The sequence below is a fragment of the Cryptomeria japonica genome, chromosome 7 (assembly GCF_030272615.1).
Source record: "Cryptomeria japonica chromosome 7, Sugi_1.0, whole genome shotgun sequence".
In the NCBI taxonomy this organism is placed as follows: Eukaryota; Viridiplantae; Streptophyta; class Pinopsida; order Cupressales; family Cupressaceae; genus Cryptomeria; species Cryptomeria japonica.
In genome coordinates, this window is record NC_081411.1 from 752,721,044 (window position 1) to 752,730,611 (window position 9,568).

Sequence of the window (9,568 nt, forward strand, 5' to 3'; positions counted from 1 at the left end):
ATTTTCTTATTTGGGCATTGTATAATGTATATGGTCAAGGAATTTTGGGTTTGCATTGCAAAATTGTATGAGGAATATTTGGTTCGAGGAATTTTGGAATTCCAATTCAGAACTGTACAAAGCCAAGTCGAGTCTTCCATGGTTGTTGCTACCACTGAAAATATATCAAAGGACAATGTTATGACGGGCTATGATCAGAGCAGTGTTGATTATTACTCTATTTCCTATTCCCATTTTGGTAAGTGCAATACGCACTTTTATAAATGAATTTATGTTTTATCTTGAATTTGAGTACCCATTTGGTATAACTGGGCTATAACTTCAATTTCATTCATGTATGCCTTAAAAGAAACATCCACTTGTCAAATTGATTTACTTTGTTTATGGCATTGACATCTATAGTTTTATATATGTATGTTCAAAGCTAAAAGGCTAACTGTTTCTTATTTCTTTTTCTTCTGGAAAGGATATAATTTAATTTGAGACCTACCCATCAAATAAATATCTATATCATAAACATAGGCTTGTATTGTGATCAAAGCACCATTCTATTTGAGATCTTATAGAGATCTTATTTATGCCCTACCCTTGAGCATTATAATCATAAATCATTGTACCAATATTGATGTAAACAAAGAGAATGGGTCCAAATAGACCACAATGACATTATGATTCAATCTTGAATTGCTATCCCTAGATAGCCAAGGAGCCATAGATGACATAATCCAAATGATAATTCCAAATGGCATTCTTAGAAATTGGTATTGTTATGCTTACTTGAATATAAGCCCAAATTGCTAAGAATGAAGCAAGCAAATGTTGTAGCCACTGCTAGGTAGGTCCAACCAAGTCTCTCATTCACATGGTTCTGGACTATGATAGAGCTCTCCCTCAGCCTTGAATTTAATAAACTTTAAAAAAAATTTAATTTATGAGATCTCTTAAATTCACAAGGAACTTGACTCCATCTAAATTACTAGTTATTCTAATCTATATATATAATTAAAACCTAAAATCTGTAATACAAAGCATACCCTGGTATCATGGTATAAATTATTTAAATAAAAAATCGGTAATATAGAGCATACCCTGGAAAAAATATCATTGTATGAAACAAGAAACTTTTCTTTGCATTTGGTTTGTCTCCATAAAAAATGTTTGCAGAGTACCCATAAGTCTTGCCAGTTCATGGTACCCTTCTTGTTCGCAATGGTACAGGGCCCCAAAGCATTGGATGTGGTGTTGAGCGTTGGTTTGAGAGCTCATTTGCCTCTATCACGAGTGGAGAATCTGGGCAAGGAGAGACAAAATTGAACAAATGCAGTTGGGTAGAGAACAAGGAAAAGCCATCACGGACTGCCTCACAGAGTTTTCATTTAGCAGCTCGAGAATCCAATACGTATTAAATGTGCATTCAATAAGATCATTGAATTTTTATGCACATACAATACTATTTCTATTCAATTATATTTGTACAAAATATTTTGATTTGCCTATATCATTTTTTATAGCTAAGATCTTTAAATAAAATAAAATAAAAATAAATAACTATTATCCATTTGAACCAATGGGAAAATAAATAAATATTAATATTTAAATTACAGAAAACATGTATTAAATTTGAACTATAGAAATGCACAATAATAAACTAAAATTCTCCATTGTGATTGGTCAAGATAAAAATCAAATTGCATCTAACTAATAAATACATAAGTAACCTGCTTATTGGAGGAACTAATAAAGATGAAAAAGAGGAAGAAGGAAGACGAAAATAATAAAAATAATGAAGACAAAGATAATAACAATAATCAAATAATCAACAATAACAACAATAAAAATAAGAAATAATACTAATAGCAATGATGATGATGATGATCAAACTAAAAATTATTAAATTATTCAATCATAATTTAAAACAAACACTCAATTTTAGGCATATAAGAGATTTATAAGGATACAATCATGCTCATGTTAAACCTCCTAGCGACACTGCTTGATGTGCATTATTGTGATGGTCCCATTCTTTGCAGGTTGTAGCTATTCTGGCTCCAAAACGGCATGCCTCCATATGATGTCGAAGGCATACCATTCAAGTACGGAAAGTCCATGAGAGCAACGCTCCTGGGACCCACAGATGACATGGAGGAATTAGCAGCTACGATGATGTGGATGATGTTGTCATTTTGCGTTTGACAGAAAAGCTTGCTCGCGATTAACATTTTCCCGGTCGTTGTCACCGCGATGTGACGGTTACATTGGGCGAGGCAGTCCCGATTAACATACCGTCGGGCAAGCGTTTTACATTTTCGGTGACCGCCAATTTTGACTTTATTTTTTTTGAATGGCCACACAGCAATTTTTTTGGCTAACCTGCTTTATTGCGTTCACGAGTTGACTAACATCAGTGGTCACGTGTTATGGGCACAGTTTTCAATTCATTTTTTTTTAATTTTGAATGAAAACTCAATTTCGCGAAAATTAAAAATATATTTCATCCGGTAGCTGCATGTAGAATGCACTGGTGGAGGTGAAACAAAATATTCGACCGTGTAAATTCAGGCTGTAAATTCATGTCCCCGGTTGAATCACTAAGCAAAGGTGCTACGCTTCAATTGTAGTTATAGGTATGCATTCTCAAAATATGTGTGGCTCCGAAGGGGAGGAGAAAAGTCGACCACATGCATAACCCAAGTTGTCTGGGTAAATTGTTAGTCCTATTGTTATCGCCTGTTAACACATGGGTTTTTTTTCATGTGCAGGGAGGAGGTATCGTAGCATACAGGGGGTGGTACGATTGAAGATTGTTGTGTAGGGTTATGGCGGCATCGGTAAATTCAAACCCTAGCAGATAAAGATAGTTTTATGATTCATTCGTCAACCCTATGTTTGAAATTGTAAATTTTTATATCATTTTTGTATCGCAGAGGTGGTTGTGAGTGTGCCCTCGGGAGGTGTGAAGTGGACAACGATTTGGGTGGAGGCTTAGGCAGCTGTGGTAATTTGAAACCCTAAGACATTCAATAATTTTTTATTTTTTTTCTCTGTCATTTTGTGTTCAGTCTATGAAAATTAGGCATCATTTTGCAGCATGGTCATGTCAGGATACCAAGGGTCCCTATTTGATTGTTGATGGCTCATTGTTGAGGGCTGATTTTTGGGATTTTGTTGAAAACCGTCAGGGTTTGCATTGTTTGTTTGCATTTTGGTGTGTGTTAGTATATATGTGTGTGTGTGTGTGTGTGTGTGTGTGTGTGTGTGAGAGAGAGAGAGAGAGAGAAAATATGAACCAATACACACACACACGCACGCGCACACTCACAGAGAGACATGCACACACACACACAAACATGTCTACTATAATACAGAGGAAAACGACAAAATAAAACATAGATAAAAGAAACTATGGAAATATTATGCTCTGTTTCCATTATTCTCAAGTGCTCATTAGATAAAAAAAAGAAAACCTACAGTCCCATAAATCCCCCTTCAACAATGAGCCAGAATAGACAAAGGTTGCTTCAACAAGGAGCCCTTCAACAATAATGTTTTCGTTCGCACATTAGTCTTACTTTTTCCACATTAGGAAAATAAAAAAGGTGCCATGTTTGCTATCATCAAACAAACAACAGATCAACTCCTAATTGTCAGCAAATAGCAGATCAACTCCTAAACAAGAGCAAGTCACACACAGTCAAGGAATGGTTGCATCAATCAGTCAACAACTTGATTTTGAGGAGTTTATTTGCATCAAAAGGCAAACCATAACATGTAAACGAGGTCAAGACCATGTACAAGAAGCTCAATTTGAAACAAAACATTTTACCTCGCTTTGTCTTTCATGTAGCTATTACGTGCCTGCCACTTGTATTTGCATATATATTTATTCTCAGACATGTATGATGATGCATGTCATTGGTACGATATGTCCTTTTTGGAGCTAGAATTGACACGTGTCATGTATGTCGATTCATGTCATTGTTACAATCTCTTTTTCAAGGAAGAATAGACATAACACAAGTTCGAAGCACCTAATCACACTCAAAAATTGCAGAATAAACATATATGCAAATATATGTGGGAGGCTATGTGTATTGTGGCTCGACAGTGGACGTATCGTACCAACAACATGCATCGACATACATTTCCAAGACATGCATACCATGCCAACTTCTCATGGTGCTCCGACCCATGGTATGTGATGTGGAGTTGTTGTCGAGTTTTTGGTTTCAGTCCTCGGCACCCACGCAAAATTATGTGGACATGTCGGAGGATGGTTGTGATGTGCATCATGGTTACCTCCAATTTATTGTGCATAACATGCACATTAAAAGCTTGCGAATGAAGGAATCGCATTCAGAGGGCATCCTGGCAGGAAGAAGAGGCTGCAGGCTGCAAAACTTGGTACTTTTGTCAGAGAAAAAACTAGCACGAAACTCAAGTTACTCTGGCAGTGGGACGCCTCTATTGGGGCTGCAAAAAATAGAAAGGGGGGACTAACACCCCATGTTTGTGGCAAGTTTTTAATCATAGGTTTTGCATTTGATGGCTGCTTCTGTCTAACATAGCGCTATTAGTTTGTACAATTTGTCTATTTTGGAACCAGAAGAGACACAACCTCTCCGACAAATGGTAGTGCGTGTTAGTGACATGTTAACCAATTGCATCTGTTGAATGTAAAATATAGTGTAAGACATGTGACTAAGTTGCGTGTTAGTTAGACCATAGCGTTGATTTTGACTTGGAATAGAGGCATCTGTCCTTGAGTGCACAACTACATTATGAAAATAGGTGGTTGATATAGACAACTCTGGCACAGCTCTGGCACTATGGCAAATGGACAGATATAATTTAGGTGATATAAATTACTTAGTGGTAGTTTATATTGAATGTTAAACTGCATTTTCATATATGAACATGTAGGTTCCTTTTATGTCTTTTGAAATGCATGTACTTCCCAATGTAGACTACCAGTAACATTAGTTATCCATGTAGGTTGTTGATTTTCAAGGACTATTGAGTAGTCCCCCAGCAAATGTCTAGACATTCCCAGGTTGTTGCTCTGTCTCCCTTGTTTAATACTACTTGCACTATAATGTCCCCTTATTAATAATCTTTGGGCTTGTGCAACTTTTTGAAAGGCGCTTGTTATATATATATATAGTTGTATATTATTTTTTTTATGCGGTACAAATGTATGTATAAATTTCAGTTCTTGATCATGTAATATTAATGTCCTTACTTTTAGTGAATTTGATAATAATGAAAATGAACAAAGCAATTGGTTGATGCCTTATATTATATTCTATAGATGCACCATATTAGACAATAAGATATAATTTTCAAACCTAAACGCAATACGATTGTTATTTATGGATCTTCGAGTTATGAAACCAGTGTTGAATATATGAACCATAAATCCTAATTCTTGCGAACTATGTGTTATAAATTTGTATATATTTTGTTGATTTGCATGAGAGTGTTAATGTTCATCCTAGTGTATTTGTATTTCTAGATTATTGATGTTCGTGATGTTTGAGAAGTACATGTGTTTGATGATCCAACTCCAATTTGAAATGTGATTTGGGCTTCTGTTTGAGATGTCTCGGGTTGGCACGACGAACTCCTCACGTGTCTATCCTTCAGAGTGTTTTTTTCTTTTTTCTTTTCATAACTTAAGAGTACGTTTTTAATAAATAATAATATTCCCATGTCAACAAAGAGATGGAAGCTTTAGAATAGACACTCGTTTCAAAAGACTTGTGTCTTTTGAAAAATGAATTGGAGGTCTCTGTACCCATTAATTATTGTCAAAGACTTTGTTAATGGTAATGAATCATTGTTTATTCTCTGACATAGATTGACCATCTTAATTGCTGCACATTCATTTTACAGCATCGATTTTGCAATTAGTGGTTGCGATTGACTAACCTGTCAGTAACACGTTGTAGGAAAGGTCCATTTTGGAGCCGGAATAGACACAGCCGATCCGTTAAGCGTGTTTTGCATCCTTCTTTATCAATCCTTAAGAAATTCTAGTTTTTGTGTTGTATTTTGGATGGGGAGAACACAGGAAGCCTTTTTAACAGCATTGGTGATGGATCATAGTCATTATTTCATTGCAATTGCAACCAAATATGTTCTAGAGCGGAATTTCATGGATAGTTTATGGCTAAACCATTAGTTGGGTTGTACATAACACAACGACATGCTGACTTTGTATTGGAATGTGGGCATAACCGACCATGTGTTGGTTGTGTCATTTGTGGTGAATGTGTGGTGTTATTGATAGTGTGACAAATATGAATTGCATTTTTTTTATGTTTCAGTTCAATCATGTCAATTGTGTTGCAAAAAAAGTTGAGGGAAAATGTTGATCTTGATTATGGGTTGCTGGAGCTAAAGGCAGATGATCTCCTGGGAGTTGGCCACGTTCGCTTCTGAGTGACACGTGACATCAGCCTGCCTGTAAGCTAAGTAGTTTTAATGGATTATGTAACATGTAGTATTGCTTTGTGTTGTAATTGTTTAATGCTTGTGACTGGAGAACTAATTTGTATACCCAAGAGAGAGGTGGGATTTCATATGCGGGACGAGTTTGGCATTCATATCTGAAAGATTTAGGAGTTGGGCTTTCACATCTGGGAGTAGTTGAGGATTCAAATCTGAAAGAGTTAGGAGTTGGGCTTTCAGATGAGCGACCAGTTGAAGATTCAAATCTTAAAGTTTCAGGAGCCGAGCTTTTGTATCCAAGACTAGTTGAGGATTCAAATCTGAAAGGGTCGGGAGTTGGGCTTTTAGATGCATGACAAGTTGTGGATTCAATTCTGAAAGATTCAAGAGTTGGACTTTCACATCCACAAGTAGTTGAGGATTCAAATCTAAAAGAGTTAAAAGTTGGGCTTTCAGATGCATGACAAGTTGGGGATTCAAATCTGAAAGATTTAGGAGTTGGAATTTCACATCCACGAGTAGTTGAGGATTCAAATCTAAAAGAGTTGGGAGTTGCGCTTTCAGATGTGGGACTAGTTGGGGATCCAAATCCAAAAGAGTCGGGGGATGGGCCTTCAAGTCAGGGACTAGTTGGGGATTCAAATCCAAATGAGTCACCAGTCAGGTCTCCAATTTTGAACCCATTGTCAAGTCGGCTTCTCAGTGACTGCACAACCACACTGGTAATTATTTATCATTGCATTATATTTTTTTTCCATCATTGCATGGCATGGTTGGTGGAAGTTGGGATTTATAAGTGGAAATGTAGATATATACACGAGCATAAAATGGATCAATGATGTGTGCTATTTTATTGAACAACATTATGATAGTGGTTGTGCTGATGAGGAAGATGAGGCCATTGGAAGTGTAGATGAGGGCAATTATACTGATGCTCGAGGCGGTGAGAGTGAAAAAGGGGATGTTTGTAGCAAGCACGAGGTGAGCATAGAGCAAGAGGCTAAATGGCAACATGATTCTGTCAGTGCTCGTGAACAGGAACAAGGAGGGGTGAGTAACAAGGAGGTCCACTATTAGTCATTATGTGTTGGATTATCTTTATAATGCTTGATTAGTGCAAAATTGAATGTGACTCTTTGTCTCTGTTGGTTGTGTGCAGCAATAGGCCGATCACAAAAGAGAACATATTAATGGCAGGTTGCACTACTTTTGTCTCTTCCGTTATTTATTCTGAAAATGGAGGTCGTTAGTTTTGGGATCTGGGGAGGCTTAATATGCAAAGAACCAGAGAACATCAACTACCATTTTTGGGGATTGCATGATGTAGTCGTCAACAATGTGGAAGTGGAAAGCGCAGCGCGGATCATAGGAAGAAATCGATGTTGGAGTTGAAAAAGAGGGAGTCTAATATTGAATACCAAATGGGCGTACGACGTAGTATGCAAAAAAAACGTGTCACTAATCGGGTTTGTATGAAATATGGCAAGAAAACACGTGATGAGCTTCCTACTGAAGGGAAGGAAGAGATAAAGGAAGCAATGCGAGTGTACGACAATAGTCTGGTTAGGGAGGTGAGAAGGAAGAAGGTTTTAGAGTTACTGCAAAGAAAGAATATTGCAACAAAGGTAATTTTTTAGTGATCATATTTGTTTGCAATTTAGTAAATTCCTTTTAACATGTGAAGAATGACTTATTGACGTATCCTACCCTAGTGCCCAGATTTTAAGTGATAGTGCAAGCCATGGCGAGGAGGTTCTAGCATCGAAGGCTAATAGTGAAACAAATGTGCCAGTGAATGAGGCTGCATCTATTTTGTTGGGGAAGCAAAAAAAGAAGAATGCTACGAAAAAATCAAGGTCGACTTTAGGTCATCAAATAAAAGAGGGTGCACATGTTTTGTCAAGGAAGCAAAAAAAAAGAATGTTGCGGAAAAAGGAAGGCAAACTTCACATCCTCAAACAAACATGCGAGCCAATGAGCCTGCATGTGACTCGTCAAGGAAGCAAGAAAAGAAGAATGCTGCAGAAAAAATAAGTCTGACTTCAGATGACACGACACATTTGTCATCGAAGGTGACTGTCTGTTGGCCTATCCATATGTGTGTTTTCATTGCATGGCATGCTTTGCACTGCACTGTGTAGTATGTTGACTATTTCGTCCATGTCATTGTAGGTTGATGGGGTCTGTGGAGGGAGCATGGATTGTCTCATGGTATTGGATGACATAGAACACAGTGTGCACAAAAAATTAAGTCGAAAACCTCGGGCGTCTGTTATGTATAAGTCTGTTTCGTCAAAGAAGCTAAAGGAGATGTTGAATGAAAAATTGGGTGTGTGCAGTGCCGAGAAGATTGCAGAGTAGTCTCTTGAGTTGGGGCAGATGATGGATGATACGAGCAAAGAATAGTCAATGCAATTGCCTAATGACATCGTGTGTAGTGTTCCCGAAAAACCAAGTCCAAAATCTCAAACGTCTGTTAGGAGGAAGAAGCTGAAGAAGACGACTATTAAAAAACTGAGTGCATGTAGTGGCGAGACGATTGCAAAGCACTCTCCTCAACTGGGGCAGAGGATGGAGGATAGGTGCAAAGGTGAACAGGTAATGCGGTGCCATTGTGCATGACATGTAGTGCTATATCATGACATGGTGTGTTATACTATACAGTAACTCTTTTTTTATGCAGTCAGCTGCTATATTGGACGAGAAACTTCAAAAGTCTATTTCGAGGGAGAAACTGAAGGAGACAATGAATAGAAATTTGAGTGCATGAAGTGGCAAGAAGATTGCAAAGGAGTCCACTTAATTGGGGCAGACATTGGAGGATAAGAGCAGAGATCAATAGGTATTGGGCTCTTCTTTTGGATAACAGGCAGTGAGGGGCAGTGTTATACTGGAGAGCATTTTTTATGATGTTGTGGTTTGTGTCCATTATCTATGTTCCTGTTATTGCCTTAGTCATGTAAAGTTCATCGGCCTTGGTCCAGTAGTGTTCGTAGGCATATGGGTTTAATGTGTACTTACACTCATGTACAATGTTTCATGTTTTGCAACATAACCCGATAGAAACAAGCATTGAGAAAGAGTCTGGGGGAAATGATGATGGATGTACAAATGCAGA